Source organism: Oncorhynchus kisutch, linkage group LG30 (assembly GCF_002021735.2).
Source record: "Oncorhynchus kisutch isolate 150728-3 linkage group LG30, Okis_V2, whole genome shotgun sequence".
NCBI classification, from domain to species: domain Eukaryota; kingdom Metazoa; phylum Chordata; class Actinopteri; order Salmoniformes; family Salmonidae; genus Oncorhynchus; species Oncorhynchus kisutch.
Genome location: NC_034203.2, coordinates 15,195,599 through 15,218,491, shown reverse-complemented (window position 1 = coordinate 15,218,491; position 22,893 = coordinate 15,195,599). Strand labels below are relative to the sequence as shown.

Genomic DNA, 22,893 nt, shown 5'->3' with positions numbered 1-22,893 from the left:
CCCTCCCTCTCCCCCTCCCTGTCTCTCTCCCTCCCTGTCTCTCTCTCTGCCTCTCTCCCTCCCTCCCTCTCTCCCTCCCTGACTGACTCTCTCCCTCCCTGACTCTCTCTCTCTGCCTCCCTGACTCTCTCCCTCCCTGACTCTCTCCCTCCCTGACTCTCCCCCTCCCTGTCTCTCTCCCTCCCTGACTCTCTCCCTCCCTGACTCTCTCCCTCCCTGACTCTCTCCCTCCGTCTCTCCCCCTCCCTGTCTCTCTCCCTCCCTGACTCTCTCCCTCCCTGTCTCTCTCCCTCCCTGACTCTCTCCCTCCCTGACTCTCTCCCTCCCTGACTCTCTCCCTCCCTGTCTCTCTCCCTCCCTGTCTCTCCCCCTCCATGACTCTCTCCCTCCCTGTCTCTCTCCCTCCCTGTCTCTCTCTCTGTCTCTCTCTCTGTCTCTCTCCCTCCCTGACTCTCTCCCTCCCTGTCTCTCTCCCTCCCTGACTCTCTCCCTCCCTGTCTCTCTCCCTCCCTGACTCTCTCCCTCCCTGTCTCTCTCCCTCCCTGACTCTCTCCCTCCCTGTCTCTCTCCCTCTGTTACTCCCTCCCAGCCCTCCTCACTAGTCTGTAGCCTTGCCAATGAGAACAGTGTGAAACGTTGTGAATGCATGTCAGTCCCATGTAAAATGTTATAGTAAAATATATATCATTGACGGTCCATTAAATACTGTTGAATCCATTTCCTGAGCACATCTAACTAACTTTGCATACTGCTCAACCAAATGCTACAACATTCTCCATAAAGGTTCTACATAGGGAGATACAAGTCATCACATTATATGAGCTTGTAGATTCATTTATTACCAAGAGTCAACACACTCAGACAAATCATGCAGACATACTGCACATAGTCGAATTTGCAGACTGACAAACACACACAAACACTATGGGAACCCACAAACACACACAAACACTATGTGAACCCACAAACACACACAAACACTATGGGAACCCACAAACACACACAAACACTATGTGAAGCCACAAACACACACAAACACTATGGGAACCCACAAACACACACAAACACTATGGGAACCTGCACAAACACACACAAACACTATGGGAACCTGCACAAACACACACAAACACTATGGGAACCCGCACAAACTTAACATCAAAACTTAACATCAAAACAGTTTGCAAGCCTACAATAACACATGCACACACTTACACAATCATTAAAACATCATAAACCACCCCACACACACATGTGCAGGTCCTGTGTATAAACACACACACACACACACTCGGTGTATACATTCCATTGTCTCTCCTCTCTCTTTCGCCCACGGCCACGACAGGGCACTCCGCTGACACACACACACACACACACACAGAGAGAAAGAGTCTTGTCAGTGAGCAGTGTAGGTCATGGTGGGGTCCTAGCCAACAGCTACGGGTTATGGGAAAGGGATAGGCCGCTGGCTCCGAGGATAACTGGAAAGGAAAGTGGGATGGAAGGAGGGGAGGAACGAGAGAGGAACGGAGATAAGGGGCAGAAATGTTACGTTCTAATGAGGTTGAAAGGATGAAAGGTGAGGGAAAGGTTAGGTAGGGTGAGATCTAGGAAGTGTGGAGGGTTGGAAGGGTTCGGGGGGAGAGTATGTCCTAGACTTTTGTCTGAGACGGGGCTGTGTGTAACAATGAGAGCATGGTCTCACTGACTCACTGAATGACTGACTGGTGTCGCAAGTTACCTGACGATTAACTTGACAATTACTGATCCCACTGTGGATAAAATTCTTCATCTACATTTTAGTGCCCCCCCCCCCCCCCCCCTCAAGTTAATTTTGACCAAGACGCACACCAACAGCAAGATACTTAAATCTCAGCGGAGAAAGCATCCGAGCGAGGCAAACAGGGCCCCTCTGTCTTAGTATGTTGAGTCCATCAATCTGATGCTGTCTGGCCAAACATAACATGACATGTCATTATTCTTTTTGGCCAGACAGCATCAGACAGATGGACTACAGATAGTAGGACAGAGGGCCGTTCAGATCCTCGCTCAGATCCTTTCTCCGCTGAAACCGATTCAGCCTCTAGTGAATTGAAGGAGAATTCTGAAACACTGATAGACACGAATGAGAAATCCTTTTATAGGTTTGTTTCTTTTTTCTTTGCCACTTTTGGGGGAAGCCTGGTTCCCCTTGGCATCCATGTACACACGCCACTTTCTTGGCTGAATGCCATGACCCTGATGGTGTTCGTAATAGATGCCCCTTTTCTATTCAAATGGTGGGGGCATTTGAATATGTCGCGGTACAATTAGCATTCTGGATGTCACTGTCACGTGAATTTCCTTCTGTATGCTAATACCCTTCTATAAAATCCTGGGAATGTACCAAACGCTCTGAAACATCATAATTATATTGAAAAATCCACCTTGCATCGATTAAGGTTGAAAATGTTATTGTCCCCCGAAACTGGGTCTTTCCTCCGCCTTGGCCGCCCCATTCAAAACGCTCTGGACACGTCACTGTTAGCAGACACACTTAACTTACCGGAAGTGCATTCAACTAAGGTAGGTAAGTAGGTAAGTAGGTAAGACAACCACATATGGGGAGACGGAGAGTAAGGGAGGGGTTAAAAGCAGGGGGGGGGATAAGGGAGGAGGATAACGGCGAGGGAACAAAAGAAGGGGCGAAGAGAGACTTCACACACACTGCAGACAGCCTGACTGTGTCTCTGGGTGGACAGACAGACAGACATGGAAGCTCGTCTCAGAACAGGGTTCTGGTCAGAGCTGGTATGAAAGGGAATTTCACTGCCAAGACGCAAGCCTCAGCCACACACAGTCTGGCGAGGTCCCCCCTTAATATATCTGACTGTGCAGTCCCTCAGTCGTCACCACAACACCCCCCCCCCTTCCCACTCTCTCTCTATCACTCTCTCAATGTCTTTCTCTGTCTCTCTCTCTCTCACTCTTTCTCTCAACCTCTCTGACCCTCTCAACTTCTCTCTCCCTCTCCCCGTCTCTATCTCTCCCTCTCAACCTCTCTCTCCATCTCCCCATCTCTATCTCACCCTCTCAACCACTTTCACCCTCTCCCCGTCTCTATCTCTCCCTCTCAACCTCTCTCTCCCTCTTAACCTCTCTCACCCTCTCCCCGTCTCTATCTCTCCCTCTCAACCTCTCTCTCAACCTCTCTCCCTCTCTCTCCCTTTCAACCTCTCTCTCCCTCTCCCTGTCTCTCTCTCTCCCTTTCAACATCTTGCTCTCCCTCTCCCTGTCTCTCTCTCAACCTCTCTCTTTCTCTCCCTGTCAATTCAATTCAATTGCCTTTATTGACATGGCAAGTTCATTATTACTTACATTGTCAACGTATACATATCGAAAAATATAAATAAAATGAAAATATATATAAAATATATTTATGTATAAATAGTCGTAGTGGACATGGGATTACCATTAACAACTACAACAACAATATTAATGAGAACAACAATACATTAAAGCAATGGTAGTAGACCAGTCTCAACATGACTGAGAAGACACATGACCTGGTAGTACACCAGTGTCAACATGACTGAGAAGACACATGACCTGGTAGTGGACCAGTGTCAACATGACTGAGAAGACACATGACCTGGTAGTAGACCAGTGTCAACATGACTGAGAAGACACATGACCTGGTAGTGGACCAGTGTCAACATGACTGAGAAGACACATGACCTGGTAGTAGACCAGTGTCAACATGACTGAGAAGACACATGACCTGGTAGTGGACCAGTGTCAACATGACTGAGATGACACATGACCTGGTAGTAGACCAGTGTCAACATGACTGAGATGACACATGACCTGGTAGTGGACCAGTGTCAACATGACTGAAAAGACAGTCTCTCTCTCATGACTGAGAAGACACATGACGTGGTATGAAAGATAAAACAAAACAAGATGGGAAATATTATCGACATTACTTTGCACTTTTCACTGGCTGTCCATCAGGTTGTGGCAGGAGGACACATATTTGGCTTTTCACTGGCTGTCCCTCAGGTTGTGGCAGGAGGACACATATTTGGCTGCCAAAATTACACATTTTGGCTTTTCACCCAATAAATATTTGATTTTTTCTTCATCTTTTATAGTTTCAAATTCTTTGTATTGAGTTATAATTTTGGGAAAGAAATATTCTCTTAGGTCTGAGTATTTGTCACAGTGTAATAGGAAATGCAGCTCTGTCTCTACCTCTCCCATGGAGCAGAGTGAGCACAGCCTGTCCTCTCTGGGCAGCCAGGTTTGTCTGTGACGACCGGTCTCTATAGCCAGACTGTGCTCACTGAGTCTGTACCTAGTCAATGTTTTCCTCAGTTTTCTATCAGTCACAGTGGTCAGATAGTCTGCCACCATGTACTGTCTGTTTAGAGTCAAATAGCATTGAAGTTTACTTAGATTTTTTGCCAATAGGTGATATATTTTTCTTTTTGTTTTGTGATGAATTGGTTAGGCCAGATTTTCTGAGTGCTGTCCTGAGGCTCTATGGGGTTGGTTTGGGTTGGTGAACTGAGCCTCAGAACCAGCTGGCTGAGTGCTGTCCTGAGGCTCTATGGGGTTGGTTTGGGTTGGTGAACTGAGCCTCAGAACCAGCTGGCTGAGGGGACTCTTCTCTGGTTTCATCTCTTGACATTGTAGAGCTGTGTGATGGAATGGTTTGGGGTCACTTGTTTTTAGATGGTTGTAAAATTTGATGGCTCTTTTTTCTATTCGAATGAGGAGGGGGTATTGGCACAATTCTGCTCTGCATGCGTTATTTGGACTTGCAATACAGTCTTGCAAAACTCTGCATGCAGTATTTTGATTGGATGTTTGTCCCATTTGGTAAATTCATAATTAGAGAGTGGACCCCATACTTCACTGCCATATAGAGCAATTGGTTCTATAACTGATTGAAAAATGTTGAGCCATATTCTAATTGGAATTTCGATTTTGATGTTCCTTTTAATCTCCCTGTCTCTCTCGCTCTCTCTCAACCTCTCTCTCCCTCTCCCTGTCTCTCTCCTTAAACAACTCTCTCCCTCTCCATGTCTCTCTCTCTCCTTAAACAACTCTCTCCCTCTCCCTGTCTCTCTCTCTCCTTAAACAACTCTCTCCCTCTCCCTGTCTCTCTCTCTCCTTAAACAACTCTCTCCCTCTCCCTGTCTCTCTCTCTCCTTAAACAACTCTCTCCCTCTCCCTGTCTCACTCTCTCCTTAAACAACTCTCTCCCTCTCCCTGTCTCTCTCTCTCCTTAAACAACTCTCTCTCTCCTTAAACATCTCTCTCTCTCTCTCTCCCTCTCCCTGTCTCTCTCTCTCCTTAAACAACTCTCTCTCTCTCCTTAAACATCTCTCTCTCTCCCTCTCTCTCTCTCTCTCTCTCTCTCTCTCTCCCTCTCCCTGTCTCTCTCTCTCCTTAAACATCTCTCTCTCTCTCTCTCTCTCCCTGTCTCTCTCTCTCCTTAAATAACTCTCTCCCTCTCCCTGTCTCTCTCTCTCCTTAAACAACTCTCTCTCTCTCTCTCTCTCTCCCTCTCCCTGTCTCTCTCTCTCCTTAAACAACTCTCTCTCTCTCTCCTTAAACATCTCTCTCTCTCTCTCTCTCTCTCTCTCTCTCCCTCTCCCTGTCTCTCTCTCTCCTTAAACATCTCTCTCTCTCCTTAAACATATCTCTCTCTCTCTGTCTCTCTCTCTCTCTTTCACCACAAAGCAAGCCAGGCTGCAGTGAAGGCACTGTTGGTGACACAACTGTTTGGGTTTACAGTATATGTAGGCCTACCTGTTACTGTGTGTGTGTGTGTGTGTGTGTGTGTGTGTGTGTGTGTGTGTGTGTGTGTGTGTGTGTGTGTGTGTGTGTGTGTGTGTGTGTGTGTGTGTGTGTGTGTGTGTGTGTGTGTGTGTGCGTGCCCGTGTGTGTACGTGTGTACATGCAAGTGTCCATGCATAATGATACCAAGAGAGAGTGAGACATTGAGATATGAGAGAGCGAAAGACAAAGAACCCACTGGGCACACACCGGTTGAATCGATGTTGTTTTCAATGGAACCAATGTCGAATGGATGTTGAATTGACGTCTGTGCCCAGTGGGAAGGAGAAAGGGGTGACGCCTTTACCCAGTACAGAGTGCAGACCTCTCTGCCTCTCCCCGTGATCCTGACATCAGGATTCCAGATGTCAGGATGATAAACAAACAGATTGTCCTAACCTTCCAGTTATGTGAGGCATTCAGAAGCACTACAGGCGCATTGTCCTCCTCCACATGGTTTAGGAATCAGCTCTGAGATATCTCACCTCTCGCTGGCCTTCCTGTACCACACACACAAATACACATACACACACACAAACACCCTGACCCTCTCTTGGAGAACATGGCTGGGAGAAGAATTTCTCTCTGTCTCTCTCTCTCTCTCATAAAGTATACAAGAAGAAAGTAGAAAAAAAGATAGTGTACTCGAACTAACTCACAGAGACCATGCCAGATGCTGTGTTTGGATTTCTGGATGACAGAGAGAGTGGTCGGACTGACAACCCTTGTTATCCTGAGTGAAAGTGCTGGTGTTGAACGTGACACATTTAAAAAAAAGACTTCTTGAAATACATCCTTCAAACACTAAGTACATGTTGTTGATGTTGATGATAATAATGACGATGAGGATGAACAATGTCATGATACTAGTGATAAGAATAAGATGTATGTGTACAGATGTAGGACCTTCATTTGAGCCAGTTTGCTACAGCAGGAAAATAATCCTGAAGCAACTGGAAATGTGAATTATTATGCGGATTATGGACATTTTTTGTAGGGATTAATATATTTTTTGTTTTATAACTGGAAATTACAGACATCAGAACCCTTTTTAAACCTCAAATGCACTACAATTATTACATGTCCTGCCAATGAAGATCCTACGTCTGTACAATCTATTTGGAGTCTATCTGCTTTGTACATTCTCCCGTTCTGGAGTGTGGTGTGAAACATTCACATCTATGTCATTTTATTAGTCCATTGAGACCTTATCACACACACTCACACACGCACACACACACACACACACACGCACGCACGCACACACACAGATACTTTATGTATGTGAATGAATAGGTGTCCCAGCTGTTGTACAGCATTTGGAGAGTATAGAGTGATATGGGACAGTGTGTGTTATTTTCCTGCTGCTTTCTGGGAATGCACCATACCCACAGAACCTCTGTGAGACCCGCCCCTCCCCACGAAATTACAACTCTACTAGGACAGTGTACCTTTCCTACTGCAGCACCATTCCTACTGCAGCACCATTCCTACTGCAGCACCATTCCTACTACAGCACCATTCCTACTGCAGCACCATTCCTACTGCAACACCATTCTCCAGAATATAGAATGGGGAAGCATATTCACAGTAGCTCCACATAGCAGGAGTTATAACTCTACAGGGACACGGTGCCATTTGTTTTGGACATGTAACACCATCCTGGCCTCTTTTCTCAAATCTGGACTCCTCTACTCCCCTCATCTACTTCGCTCCTCTCCTCTTCCCTCACCTCTCTTCCTATCCTCTCCTCCCTTCCTTCCTCCCTTCGCCTCTCCTCTCCTCTCTTTTTAGTCAGGGTAGGCTAGGACATTCCCAGGCAGGGTATATGCAAGCTAACAGGTCTACAGTGAGTACAGGGCCTCAGGGCTCCATTATTTCCCATACAGCCTCATAGGAGGGTCTTTGTTTCTACCCTTCAGGGTTTGGGGGTCCCCACTGCAGGGCTGTGCCTCACTCCGCTCTCCCAACAATGGGCCTTTATCCTGCCAAGGCCTCCCTGCCCCCCCGGTCCCTCCACACTGCTACCTACCCCGACCAGGGGCACAGGGGCGAGAGACGGCCACTGGGGCGAGAGAGGGGCACAGGGGCGAGAGAGGGGCACAGTGCCCTGTCCTGTTGCTCTCTCACACACACACACACACACGCGCGCACACACACACACACACACACACACACACACACACACACACACACACACACACACACAAGAGGTTGCTGACTTAGAAGTTGTTGGATAACAGTGCACCATGGGGTGAGCCGGGCAGACTCAATTTCACACATTTCTCAATAAATATAGTGGCTCACTGAACCAAAGGATAAGTCTGTAACATCACAAAGACTCTCTTTCTTTTCTCTCTGTTACTCTCTTTCTCACAAACACACACGCATGCACACACATACCGACACACACACAGACTGCTGAAGAGTGCTGCTGGCCTTGAAGAGTGTCAGATGAACAACATCTTCTCAATGTCAGATGAACCATAGCTTCTCAAAGTGTCAGATGAACCATAGCTTCTCAAAGTGTTGGATGAACCATAGCTTCTCAATGTCAGATGAACCATAGCTTCTCAATGTCAGATGAACCATAGCTTCTCAATGTCAGATGAACCATAGCTTCTCAAAGTGTTGGATGAACCATAGCTTCTCAAAGTGTCAGATGAACCATAGCTTCTCAAAGTGTCAGATGAACCATAGCTTCTCAAAGTGTCAGATGAACCATAGCTTCTCAAAGTGTTGGATGAACCATAGCTTCTCAAAGTGTTGGATGAACCATATCTTCTCAAAGTGTTGGATGAACCATATCTTCTCAAAGTGTTGGATGAACCATAGCTTCTCAAAGTGTTGGATGAACCATATCTTCTCAAAGTGTTGGATGAACCATATCTTCTCAAAGTGTTGGATGAACCATAGCTTCTCAAAGTGTTGGATGAACCATAGCTTCTCAAAGTGTTGGATGAACCATATCTTCTCAAAGTGCTGGATGATTTCATTTGTTTAGCCCGGTGTTGTGTTCCAGCACTCCATGTACCTCCTCTCTCCCTCTCTCTTCTCCTCCTCTCTACCCCTCTCTTCTCCTCTCTACCTCTGTCTTCTCCTCCTCCCTACCCCTCTCTTCTTCTCTCTCCCTCTCTCTTCTCCTCTCTAACCCTCTCTTCCTCTCTCTTCTCCTCCTCCCTACCCCTCTCTTCTTCTCTCTCCCTCTCTCTTCTCCTCCTCCCTACCCCTCTCTTCTTCTTTCTCCCTCTCTTTTCTCCTCCTCTCTACCCCTCTCTTCTCCTCTCTACCGCTCTCTTCTCCTCCTCCCTACCACTCTCTTCTCCTCCTCTCTACCCCTCTCTTCTCCTCTCATATGTTCTTGGTAACAGAGAACACCAGGGTTGTTTTCACTGAGAGACATGCTGTGTCAGAATATCATATCTTCTCAAAGTGTTGGATGAACCATATCTTCTCAAAGTGTCAGATGAACCATAGCTTCTCAAAGTGTTGGATGAACCATAGCTTCTCAAAGTGTTGGATGAACCATAGCTTCTCAAAGTGTTGGATGAACCATAGCTTCTCAAAGTGTTGGATGAACCATAGCTTCTCAAAGTGTTGGATGAACCATAGCTTCTCAAAGTGTTGGATGAACCATAGTTTCTCAAAGTGTTGGATGAACCATAGCTTCTCAAAGTGTTGGATGAACCATAGCTTCTCAAAGTGTTGGATGAACCATATCTTCTCAAAGTGTTGGATGAACCATAGCTTCTCAAAGTGTTGGATGAACCATATCTTCTCAAAGTGTTGGATGAACCATAGCTTCTCAAAGTGTTGGATGAACCATAGCTTCTCAAAGTGTTGGTTGAACCATATCTTCTCAAAGTGCTGGATGATTTCATTTGTTTAGCCCGGTTTTGTGTTCCAGCACTCCATGTACCTCCTCTCTCCCTCTCTTCTCCTCCTCTCTACCCCTCTCTTCTCCTCTCTACCTCTGTCTTCTCCTCCTCCCTACCAATCTCTTCTTCTCTCTCCCTCTCTCTTCTCCTCTCTAACCCTCTCTTCCTCTCTCTTCTCCTCCTCCCTACCCCTCTCTTCTTCTCTCTCCCTCTCTCTTCTCCTCCTCTCTACCCCTCTCTTCTCCTCTCTACCGCTCTCTTCTCCTCCTCCCTACCACTCTCTTCTCCTCCTCTCTACCCCTCTCTTCTCCTCTCATATGTTCTTGGTAACAGAGAACACCAGGGTTGTTTTCACTGAGAGACATGCTGTGTCAGAATGCTTGACATGATGAATGTGTGGTCTCTCTAAGAGCCAATGATACATTTTTAAGTGCATAAAGTCAGGAACTGGGCCTCTTTTCTCTGTCTATCTCTTTTTCTCTCTGTTTCTCTGTCTCTCTCTCTCCCTCCCTCTCTCTCTGTCTCTCTTTTGGTCTCTCTCAGTGCCAGAGAAGAAAAAAAGAGAGAAAAGAAGGGGAGAGTAGAGAAGGGGAGAGTAGAGAAGGGGAGAGAAAAGAAGGGGAGAGTAGAGAAGGGGAGAGTGGAGAAGGGGAGAGTAGAGAGTTCCTTTCATCAGAAGCACAGTGCCCTCTACTCCCACAATCCCCATGGGACAGACTAAGAGACATGCAGTATGGACGACGAGGCCAAACTAAAACAATAGCATAGAGGACAAACACTATCAGATGGGTGGCCAGGGTTGTCTCTGTGTGTGTATGTGTGTGTGTGTGTACACCATGGTAACTGAAGCCAGGCAGGGGCCACCGCAGGCCCCAGTGTTGTCATAATTGCATAGGGAAGAGAACGTTCTAGAAACGCTTATGAAGCCCTTCCAGAAATGGAATAAGTTACAGATCAGCGTTTGCGCATACACACACACACACACACGTATGTACACTCTCTCACACATACACAAATGCATACACACATGCAAAGACACACATGGCAGTGGTTTAAATGTCCAGGTGATGAGTGGATCCCACACAGCCACGTACAGGAAGAAGGATCGAAAGCCACGCCCCCAAATCAGCACCAAACAAACAGCTCAGACAGACAGACAGACAGACAGACAGACAGACAGACAGACAGACAGACAGACAGACAGACAGACAGACAGACAGACAGACAGACAGACAGACAGACAGACAGACAGACAGACAGACAGACAGACAGACAGACAGACAGACAGACAGACAGACAGACAGACAGACAGACAGACAGACAGACAGACAGACAGACAGACAGACAGACAGACAGACAGACAGACAGACAGACAGACAGACAGACAGACAGACAGACAGACAGACAGACAGACAGACAGACAGACAGACAGACAGACAGACAGACAGACAGACAGACAGAACAGACAGACAGACAGACAGACAGACGACAGACAGACAGACAGACAGACAGACAGACAGACAGACAGACAGACAGACAGACAGACAGACAGACAGACAGACAGACAGACAGCAGACAGACAGACAGACAGACAGACAGACAGGACAGACAGACAGACAGACAGACAGACAGACAGACAGACAGACAGACAGACAGACAGACAGACAGACAGACAGAACAGACAGACAGACAGACAGACAGACACAGACAGACAGACAGACAGACAGACAGACAGACAGACAGACAGACAGACAGACAGTGCTATACTTCATCCAACAGGGAAAGATGTTCCTTATGACTTCCACATTCCCTCGCAAATTAACAACAGCCTCATGATACCACACACAGGCGTATTACACCAACACACAACACAAACACACACTCTACCAGCAGACCCAGTAGAGTAGGGCAGCGTATGAGCTTCTAAACAACACTGAGTGGTCATAATTCCTGTCTTACCTATTCGACCCCCTCTCTCTTTCCTTCCTCTCTCTAACACCCCCCCCCCCTACACATTTCTCCAGTCTTACCTCTCCACCACGTCATCTCACACATCACCTACACTCCTTTATCCTCCTCTCTCATCCCCCATCCCGCTCTCTTTCCCTCTCTTCAGTCTTACCTCTCCACCACGTCATCTCACACATCACCTACACTCCTTTATCCTCCTCTCTCATCCCCCATCCCGCTCTCTTTCCCTCTCTTCAGTCTTACCTCTCCACCACGTCATCTCACACATCACCTACACTCCTTTATCCTCCTCTCTCATCCCCCATCCCGCTCTCTTTCCCTCTCTTCAGTCTTACCTCTCCACCACATCATCTCACACATCACCTACACTCCTTTATCCTCCTCTCTCATCCCCCATCCCGCTCTCTTTCCCTCTCTTCAGTCTTACCTCTCCACCACGTCATCTCACACATCACCTGCACTCCTTTATCCTCCTCTCTCATCCCCCATCCCGCTCTCTTTCCCTCTCTCCAGTCTTACCTCTCCACCACGTCGTCTCCGCTCCAGCAGGTAAAGTCGTCCACCACCATCTCTCCCTCACACAGCATCTCCGGAAGCACGGCAAAGAATGACTTATAGCGCTGGATGTAGCTCAGAAACTCCCTGAGATGGAAAGAGAGGATGGAGAGAACAGAGAGGATGGAGATCAAAAGGATAGAGAAAGGAGGGATAGAGAGGTGGGACAGAGGACAGAGGGGTGAGAGTCAGGGTACAGACCCCATGTTATAAGAAACACAGCACACTGTAACGTCTATGGCTACCACCCAACTACATATGATATGTAATCATGATATGAACGTGTAAATAAAATGACAGGTGCATAGACAGAACCTAAAGGAATACTGTCGAACCTAAAGAAATATAGTTCCCATAGATCTTTAAAAACACATTGAAAATAATATGGATGTTGTAGTGACTGGTGGCCAAACAAGATAATAATTCTGATCAGGCACCTGTTACGGCCACCCAAGAGACAGGGGAACTCCAATAATATGGGTCATGTGAGGTCACATGCTGTTAGGACCCCATCAGTCAGGGCTGTCATGACGATAGTATCAGAGCCTCCCGTTAGGGGTGGGCCGCGAATGGGATCCTAATGAATGACGAGGGGATTATGAAGGGTTAAACCATATCATTAATCACCTGTCACTAGCCAGATAGACAGACAGATACACACACATATGTTGAGAGACATCATAGCCTGATCCAATACTGATGACAACATAGTGCTGTCACACACAGAGAGAGAGAGAGAGAGAGGGTGAGAGAGAGAGGGTGAGAGAGAGAGAGAGAGAGAGAGAGAGAGAGAGAGAGAGAGAGAGAGAGAGAGAGAGAGAGAGGGAGGGTGAGAGGGAGAGATCGAGATAGAAGCAGAGGGCACAGACAGAAAGATACATGGACAAAGACAAAGACAGACATACATATGTGAGACTGAGAAGCAGAGACAGAGAGAGGTAGTTGTCATTCACCGGCTGGGTGGGTTGGTTGGTCATGCTTACCTAGAGATCTTTTTCAGACTTCTAGGTTTATCGTTCTTGGAGGGTTTCAGGGGGAATGAACTGAGGATGGAAGGAGTCCGGGGGGGGGGGGGGAGAATGACACAAGCAGGAGAGGTGCAGGGAGAGAAAACAAAGAAAACGGGGGGTGGGACAAAATGAGGGCAAGACAAAACAAGGAGGGGAGGGAGAGGAAGAAATAGTCAGTTTACGACCCTGGATAAGGGTGAGTCATGCACATGCAGAGGTCAGAGGTCAGGGTGGGAAACACCCCAAAAAACCCACCAAACACACCCCACACACACCCCTCCCACACACCCCATACAGTAGGTTGAGACACTCATTTGTTGTCCCACGTGACAATGTTAAAACAGCTGTTGAAAGTCATACAAGTGAGCAATTAAATTCACATTTAAGAATACAACAGAACTGTATGTGTGTACTTTTTCACAAAGTAAATTGATATTGTTGTCTGTAAATTAGATTGTTGTCTGTAAATTAGATTGTTGTCTTGAAATTAGATTGTTGTCTTGAAATTAGATTGTTGTCTTGAAATTAGATTGTTGTCTTGAAATCAGATTGTTGTCTTGAAATCAGATTGTTGTCTGGAAATTAGATTGCTGTCTGGAAATTAGATTGCTGTCTGGAAATTCGATTGCTGTCTGGAAATTCGATTGTTGTCTTGAAATCAGATTGTTGTCTGGAAATTCGATTGTTGTCTGGAAATTAGATTCCTGCCTGGAAATTAGATTGTTGTCTGGAAATTAGATTGTTGTCTGGAAATTAGATTACTGTCTGGAAATTAGATTCCTGCCTGGAAATTAGATTGTTGTCTAAGGGAACTAACTGGAAACAAAGTACAAGTCATAAAATGAGTGTCCACTCCTCCCTCTCTACTTCATTCTGTGTTATCATAATACAATTAAACTACAATATATTTATGTCAAAATCCATTTCCCTTGTTATTCCACTATATCATATTCCTTTCCATTCCCTCCAGCGGCTACTGGCCTTGTGCCTCTGCCAGTGTAAACTGCTGTGTGTGAGGAGGATACTGCCCACTGGTCTGTGGGTAGGCTGGCAGAGGGCTGGGCGCTGGATACTGTTGGCGCGGAGCAGGGTGGCAGCGCCAGGGCAAGACCATCAGCTAGACTGGCACCACAACACCTGGGTGTCTGTGTCAGTGAGTGAGTGAGTGAGTGAGTGAGTGAGTGAGTGAGTGAGTGAGTGAGTGAGTGAGTGAGTGAGTGCCTAATATTTGACTGTGCCTGTACGTGTGTGTGCGTGTGTGTGTGTGTGTGTGTGTGTGTGTGTGTGTGTGTGTGTGTGTGTGTGTGTGTGTGTGTGTGTGTGTGTGTGTGTGTGTGTGTGTGTGTGTGTGTGCGCCTTAATGCCTAATATGTGACTGTGTGTCTGTGTCTGTGTGAGTGAGTGTGTGTGGGTGTGTGTGTGTGTGTATGTGTGCCTAATATGTGACTGTGTGACTGTGTGTCTGTGTGTGCCTATGTGATAGCACTGAGGTGGGCAGCTGATCTGAGCTGGGGCTATGGTAGTCTGGGTAAACAGGAAGCGGTCCATCAGTATTAATCTTCCCCCCTCCCTGTGGGCACTGCCCTGCCAGCTGCCGTGGGCACAGGGGGCCTCAAAGGACTAGGTAGAGGGGGAATCGGACCGTGTGAGAGGAGTGTGTAACACACAGTATGTCTGTGTGAGTGTGTGAGTGTGTATGTGTGTGTGTGTGGCAGAATCACTATACTATATGTACTGTATAGATGAATAACATGTCATTTAAGATTGAGCCAAGAATCTCAAAGTCCATAATTCCCTTGGCTATCACACTATGTAAAAACAATTACGTTTATTTATGACGGTCACGTGATGTTCATCTGTCACCAGACTTAGATCAAGTACCTATCGTTTTCCTTTCAAACACATTAGATGTGCTTGATATAACGTGCACAGCTCCGCCATCCCAGCCCACTGGGTTAAATCAAGAGCATGTCAAGTATTTGACAGAAAACCAATAGGTTATTCTGCCTATTTAACATGCAATGAGAATGTGACTCACACGAGGATAATGGAAACCGAAAAGTTTCAAATCTGATGTCGAAGAAAGGATCTGATTTCCCAGGTGTTTCGGATCCGGACAGAACTTTTGTCCCAGCTCTGTCTGGCCCAGCCTTACCTCCTCAGGTGGGCAAGTTGTCCCATCAGCTGTTCTGGTGGGGGGATGGAGGGGGGGTCAGAGGGAGGGACGGTCGATGATGTCACCGTGGAGGTCGTGACCTCCGGGGCGGGGTCAGGGTGGACGCTGGTGCGGGGCTCCTTGGCTGACCGACCACACACTTTGTCCACCTGCAGGGAGGGAGAAACACACGGGGGTTGACACACGGCACAATGTCTACACCCCCTTGTCCACCTGCAGGGAGGGAGAAACACACGGGGGTTGACACACGGCACAATGTCTAAACCCCCTTGTCCACCTGCAGGGAGGGAGAAACACACGGGGGTTGACACACGGCACAATGTCTACACCCCCTTGTCCACCTGCAGGGAGGGAGAAACACACGGGGGTTGACACACGGCACAATGTCTACACCCCCTTGTCCACCTGCAGGGAGGGAGAAACACACGGGGGTTGACACACGGCACAATGTCTACACCCCCTTGTCCACCTGCAGGTGTCACAGAAAATAAACAAGTGGCTTTATAAAGGGAATGGTGTCTAAACCACACACATATATTTATTTTTATTTTATTTCACCTTTATTTAACCAGGTAGGCTAGTTGAGAACAAGTTCTCATTTGCAACTGCGACCTGGCCAAGATAAAGCATAGCAGTGTGAACAGACAACAACACAGAGTTACACATGGAGTAAACAATTAACAGGTCAATAACACAGTAGAAAAAAAGAAGAAAAAGAGTCTATATACATTGTGTGCAAAAGGCATGAGGAGGTAGGCGAATAATTACAATTTAGCAGATTAACACTGGAGTGATGAATGATCAGATGGTCATGTACAGGTAGAGATACTGGGGTGCAAAAGAGCAGAAAAGTAAATAAATAAAAACAGTATGGGGATGAGGAAGGTAGATTGGGTGGGCTATTTACCGATGGACTATGTACAGCTGCAGCGATCGGTTAGCTGTTCAGATAGCAGATGTTTAAAGTTGGTGAGGGAGATAAAAGTCTCCAACTTCAGCAATTTTTGCAATTTGTTCCAGTCACAGGCAGCAGAGAACTGGAAGGAAATGAGGGATGATCAGTGAGATACACCTGCTGGAGCGCGTGCTATGGGTGGGTGTTGCCATCGTGACCAGTGAACTGAGATAAGGCGGAGCTTTACCTAGCATGGACTTGTAGATGACCTGGAGACAGTGGGTCTGGCGACGAATATGTTGCGAGGGCCAGCCGACTAGAGCATACAGGTAGCAGTGGTGGGTGGTATAAGGTGCTTTAGAAACAAAACGGATGGCACCTTGATAAACTGCATCCAGTTTGCTGGAGAAAGAACGATGGGGACAGAATGAACATAGCGCTTATGGAGACACGGATACGTTGGAGGGAGACAAGGACAGGATGAGAGAGTTATTGCCAAGACTGACACGTGTGTGTGTGTGTGTGTGTGTGTGTGTGTGTGTGTGTGTGTGTGTGTGTGTGTGTGTGCTTGCGTGCGTGTGCTGTAAACGATGAGTATATCTCCACTGGGCCATTAAAACTCTGAATGGCTCTATGAGACAGACAGGTCATGCAGTGACCACCCCCACAATCCAAATCAATGGTGTCTTATTGGCTTAAAAGCCTTGGGTGTTATTAAATGCTATTCTATTAGGGAGATGGACAGTCTAATGGTGAGCTGCACCAACACCACGTCTGGTGGAGTACAGGGAAGCACCTCATCATCCTCACTGTCTGTCTCTGTCTGGAGGGGTCATTCTATCGCTGTCATGACAACCCAATGTCACTAGGCTATAACTTACTGTTCTCCTTGCCTCCTGTCATACATCTCCTATACTGAATGTGTACTTTCAACATGAGGTGTGGCAAATCTCACACTTCGACAGCTTTATGACAAGGCTCTGTAACTTACAAACGACGAAGCAAGCCGGACACCTGACATAGGCTTCTATAAATACCTCCGCTCGTTGTTACATAAGAAGAAACTTGCGTCACTGCTCTTGGAGCACAGTAAGTGTAATAACTTCTTAAGTGGGCTTCAGCAATGGCTTTTCTAATGCAGTATGCATGTGACGCGGGGACATCAAAGACACGGTACTGAAGTATTTACGCATTGCTTCACTCCTACGGTACGGGACCTGTTTAGGAGAGCTAGTGAACACTCCAGGCGCAAACACACAAACAGACACACATACACTTCTTCACACCAGCCAGCCCAGACCTCCCAGACACTGTGTGCCTTTTGGAAAACTAAACAATGGAATGTACAAAACATAAACATGCACTTTCTTCCATACCAAACAGAGAGGGGAAGAGGAGGAATATTCAGGGGTTGAGAGGGGGTGGTGGAGGGGTGATTAACCACCAAAGCAGCAGAAATATGCGTAACAACTTCAAAACCGCAGGTAGTCAGAGCCCATATGTGCCAACGGGGCAGCTTATAAATAGCGTTAGCCTCTGGGGCTAGGAGGAAGTGTGTGTGTGTTATGAATATAAGTCAGCACATGTGCCCTATAAAGGCAATTGAAATGGAGGTTTCTGCATAACAGCAGGGCTATTCCTGACTGAGAACACTGGACCATGCAGCTCTCCACCAGAGACCTGCTGAGCGACACAGGCCATGTCCTGGTGAGGGAGTGAGTCACTGAGAGACAGAGTTATACAGTAGTGCGGTACTGGCACATTGTCTACCTCTCCACAACTCTTCTCTATCTTTCTCTTCTCTTCTCTCCCTCTATCTATCTTTCTTCAACTCTCCCCCTTTCTCTCTCTCCCCTCCACTCTCCCCCCCTTCTCTCTCTCTCTCTCCCCCTTTCTCTCTCTCTCCCCACCTTCTCTCTCTCCCCCCCTTGTCTACCCCCCCGCACCTTTCTCTCCCCCTCTCTTTCAGTCAATACACACACAGGAGCAGCTGTGGATCAGCAAAGAGAGGCAGACTTGGGCCATTGGGGAGATGATTGTGTTATTACATTACCCTTGAAGTCCCCTGGACCCATAAAATACAGCACACACACACACACACACACACACACACACACACACACACACACACACACACACACACAGACACGCACTAGCATGCACACATGCACACACAGAGACATACACACACACAGAGACACACACACTCACTGGCATGCACACACCCATACACACAGACTATAGAGCTGCGGGTGGTCAATCAACATGCAAGACATGCAAGGTAACAACCATTTTACGGCCAACACCAGTGAAGGAGCCAAAAATGCAAACATTTTATTCTGTTTTGTATTATTCCATGCAGTTTTTCAAACAATTAAAATGTCAAAACAATTTACATACTGACCGCCCCACAAGCTCTGCAAGGCAAACATTTGTTAGAGCACTTGTAAATTGTAAACTTGTAACCGGTTTGTTTTATGAAATAATCCAAGCGAGAACACTTGAGGGAAGCTAATTTGGACTGATGGAGACACTTTTAATTCCTTGTTGATTAGCACATGGTTCTGTTGCAGTCGCCGCACTGCCAGATCGCTTGTTAATAAGCCAAGTTGAAACGAACAATGTAAAAAGGGAAGAATTGTCTTTCCAAGCAGTAGAATTATAAAAATCCATCCTAATTCATGTTGGATTCAAACCAACCACCACGGCTCAAACACACGCACAGACACAGACAGACACAGGGACACACCAAACCCCTGCTTTCTGCTGATTATATCCCTCTAGACCAGTTTGGGTCGTATTCAGACACCACAGGGTCTTGTTGGGACATATTCAAACACACTGCCCCCCCCCCTGAGGTTGCATGTGGGGGCAGTGTTTGGGAGGTCTGGGCCTGCCTGGCAGACTGGGCCTGTGTGTCTAGTTGGCTTGCCTGGCAGACTGGGCAGGTGTGTGGAGGGGCAGGGCAGGAGCACCCAGACTCCCCAGTATTAATAACCATGGCTATTACAGGACTGGCATTCTCCTGACGCCCACACACACACACACGATTGGACAATATTGTCCAACAGCAGTACCAGACAGGGACAAGAGCCTGGGGATCTGTCTCAGACACCATCAGAGGGAACTAGAGGGAGTTTTGACAAGCTACTAAAAGACTAAACCAAACAGACATGACAGATGAATACACAGTCTCATACACAGCAACACTTCCTAGCTGAACAAAGTGCCATAGTCCAGCCAATACTGCACATTTATCTATGCAGACTAGACTACACTAAGGGAAGTTATCATTGGTTACCAAAAGCATACACTGAGTGTACAAAACATTCGGGACACCTTCCTAATATTGAGTTGCACCCCCTTTTTCCCTCAGAACAGCCTTCATTTGTCGGGGCATGGACTCTACAAGGTGGTGAACGCGTTCCACAGGGATGCTGACCCATGTAGACTCCAATGCTTCCCACAGTTGTGTCAAGTTGGCTGGATTTCCGTGATACACACAGGAATCACACAGCATTGCAGTTCTTGAAACAAACTGATGAGCATGGCACCTACTACCATACCCCGTTCAAAAGGCACCTAAATCTTTTGTCTTGTCCATTCACCCTCTGAACAGCACACAGACACAATGTATGTGTCAATTGTCTCAAGGCTTAAAAATCCTTCTTTAGCCTGTCTCCTTCCCTTCATCTAGACTGATTGAAGTGGATTTAACAAGTGACATCAATAAGGGATCATAGCTTTATCCTGGATTTACCTGGTCAGTCTATGTCATGGAAAGAGCAGGTGTTCCTAATGTTTTGTACACAGTGTATATCTTCAATATATGTATATATGTAAATATTTATATCAAAGTGATTTATTATAACTTTTGGGATTAGCTTTTTTTCTCATTCTTTCGTAAGTGTTGAAATTTGGCGGAATCATACACCATGTCTCGCCTGTCTCCAGAATGAAAAGTTTGTTTTGTAGAGACAAATATGTAAACGTTCCCTCCAAAATATGAGTTGGAAGAGAAAGTCAATAACACTTGTGTGTGTTCTGTTCTTTCTCTTTCACAACAAAACCTGGGTTGTGTTCATTGGGCACCAAACTGAGGGGAAAGGGACTGAAACGGGGAGGAACTGCCTGAACATGTCCAAAAAGAAACGCTTGTTTTGCTTTTCCGTTACAAAACATTTTGCCACGGTGTACCCTAATAAATACCACCCAGTTTAGTGTCCTGTAGAGACGGGCTGAGGTCGTCATTTCAAAACAATAACATGGGCACAAATCAGTCGGACGCCTAACCAAACATGTAGCTATGTAAACAAAAGAAAAAGTAATGGTCGGGAGAATAAACATAAGCCACTAAAAACAGAAATTATACGGAAAATAAATATTAAGACAGTTTGGGGCCACAACAGGGACAAACGGAGAGAAATAGCGTTAGAAGCTAGATATGATGTCCGGATTGGCCACATAATCCCATTGACCAATCAGAGGACAGCTTGAAGGATGGCACAGACTACAATGCAACGATAAATCAATTATCTCCTGACCTCAGTGATGGCATGGGAATGGAAGCCCGAGTGTGTGTGTGTGTTTAACCACCTGTTTGTCCTTGTTAAATCTTTAAAATGGCAGCTATTCCATTTCAGGCATTCCTCGGGTGACTTCCTGGAGAATGATGGCATAGGATGCCATGGTCTGATGCCCTATGCCAAACTGTTCAGCCTTTGGGGAAACAAAGACTTGGGTTCTCTATACATTTGGGAAGAGGGCAATGAAATTGGTGATGAAAGCATGTGTGTGTTATTATAAGTTCTGTATATGCTTCTGTACCTGTGTGTTCGCATTTGTGTGCCTGCATATGTGTGTGTGTTCGCATTTGTGTGCCTGCCTGCCTGCGTGTGTGTGTGTGTGTGTGTGTGTGTGTGTGTGTGTGTGTGTGTGTGTGTGTGTGTGTGTGTGTGTGTGTATCTATCTGTCTATAATCCCCCACACTTGTGTTTATGTATCGTCTCCATCTCATATATCCCTGGTCTACCCCGGGGCCAGAGAGTTGAGACGAGAGGAGCAGAGAGCGAGGGAATGAACTAGAGAGTGTCCGACCTATCCCAGTCCATCCCAGGCTGTCCCAGGCCATCCCAGGCTCTAGGGGAGTATTGCCTTACAGACAACAGTGGTGGTCCCAGGCTGACATCTTGGTTTGTTTATCTAGGGATCAGCCAGGGTAACTTTCTCAGCCTCCCTCTCCGATTGCATTCTGGGTAGCAGTGGGAAGGTAGGTGGGGGAGTTGTCCAGCTAGTTTGGCCCCCTATTGTCCACTGCTGGTTTGAAATCTAGACAGCCACTCACAAAAAATTACCTCTCGGATAGCTCAAATCAAATCAAATGTTATTTGTCACATACACATGGTTAGCAGATGTTAATGCGAGTGTAGCGAAATGCTTGTGCTTCTAGTTCCGACGATGCAGTAATAACCAACGAGTAATCTAACCTAACAATTCCAAAACTACTACCTTATACACAGAAGTGTGAAGGGATAAAGAATATGTACATAAAGCTATATGAATGAGTGATGGTACAGAACGGCATATGCAAGATACAGTAGATGGTATCGAGTACAGTATATACATATGAGATGAGTAATGTAGGGTATGTAAACAAAGTGGCATAGTTTAAAGTAGCTAGTGATACACGTATTACATATTACAAGATGCAGTAGATGATATAGAGTACAGGATATACATATACATATGAGATGAGTAATGTAGGGTATGTAAACATTATATTAAGTAGCATTGTTTAAAGTGGCTAGTGATATATTTTTACATCAATTTCCATCAATTTCCATTATTAAAGTGGCTGGAGGTGAGTCAGTGTGTTGGCAGCAGCCACTCAATGTTAGTGGTGGCTGTTTAACAGTCTGATGGCCTTGAGATAGAAGCTGTTTTTAGGTCTCTCGGTCCCTGCTTTGATGCACCTGTACTGACCTCACCTTCTGGATGATAGCGGGGTGAACAGGCAGTGGCTCGGGTGGTTGTTGTCCTTGATGATCTTTATGGCCTTCCTGTGACATCGGGCGGTGTAGGTGTCCTGGAGGGCAGGTAGTTTGCCCCCGGTGATGTGTTGTGCAGACCTCACTACCCTCTGGAGAGCCTTATGGTTGTGGGCGGAGCAGTTGCTGTACCAGCCCGACAGGATGCTCTCGATTGTGCATCTGTATAAGTTTGTGAGTGCTTTTGGTGACAAGCCGAATTTCTTCAGCCTCCTGAGGTTGAAGAGGCGCTGCTGCACCTTCTTCACCACGCTGTCTGTGTGGGTGGACCAATTCAGTTTGTCCGTGATGTGTACACCTAGGAACTTAAAACTTACTACCCTCTCCACTACTGTCCCGTCGATGTGGATAGGGGGGTGTTCCCTCTGCTGTTTCCTGAAGTCCACAATCATCTCCTTTGTTTTGTTGACATTGAGTGTGAGGTTATTTTCCTGACAACACACCTCGAAGGCCCTCACCTCCTCCCTGTAGGCCGTCTCGTCGTTGTTGGTAATCAAACCTACCACTGCAGTGTCGTCTGCAAACTTGATGATTGAGT

General features: G+C 46.6%; 1 pseudogene; it reads right to left on the bottom strand.

The window, feature by feature from the left end:
• The window catches only part of LOC109874600 (glypican-5-like), a 206,925-nt pseudogene that overhangs the window by 106,352 nt on the left and 77,680 nt on the right, over window positions 1-22,893 (bottom strand).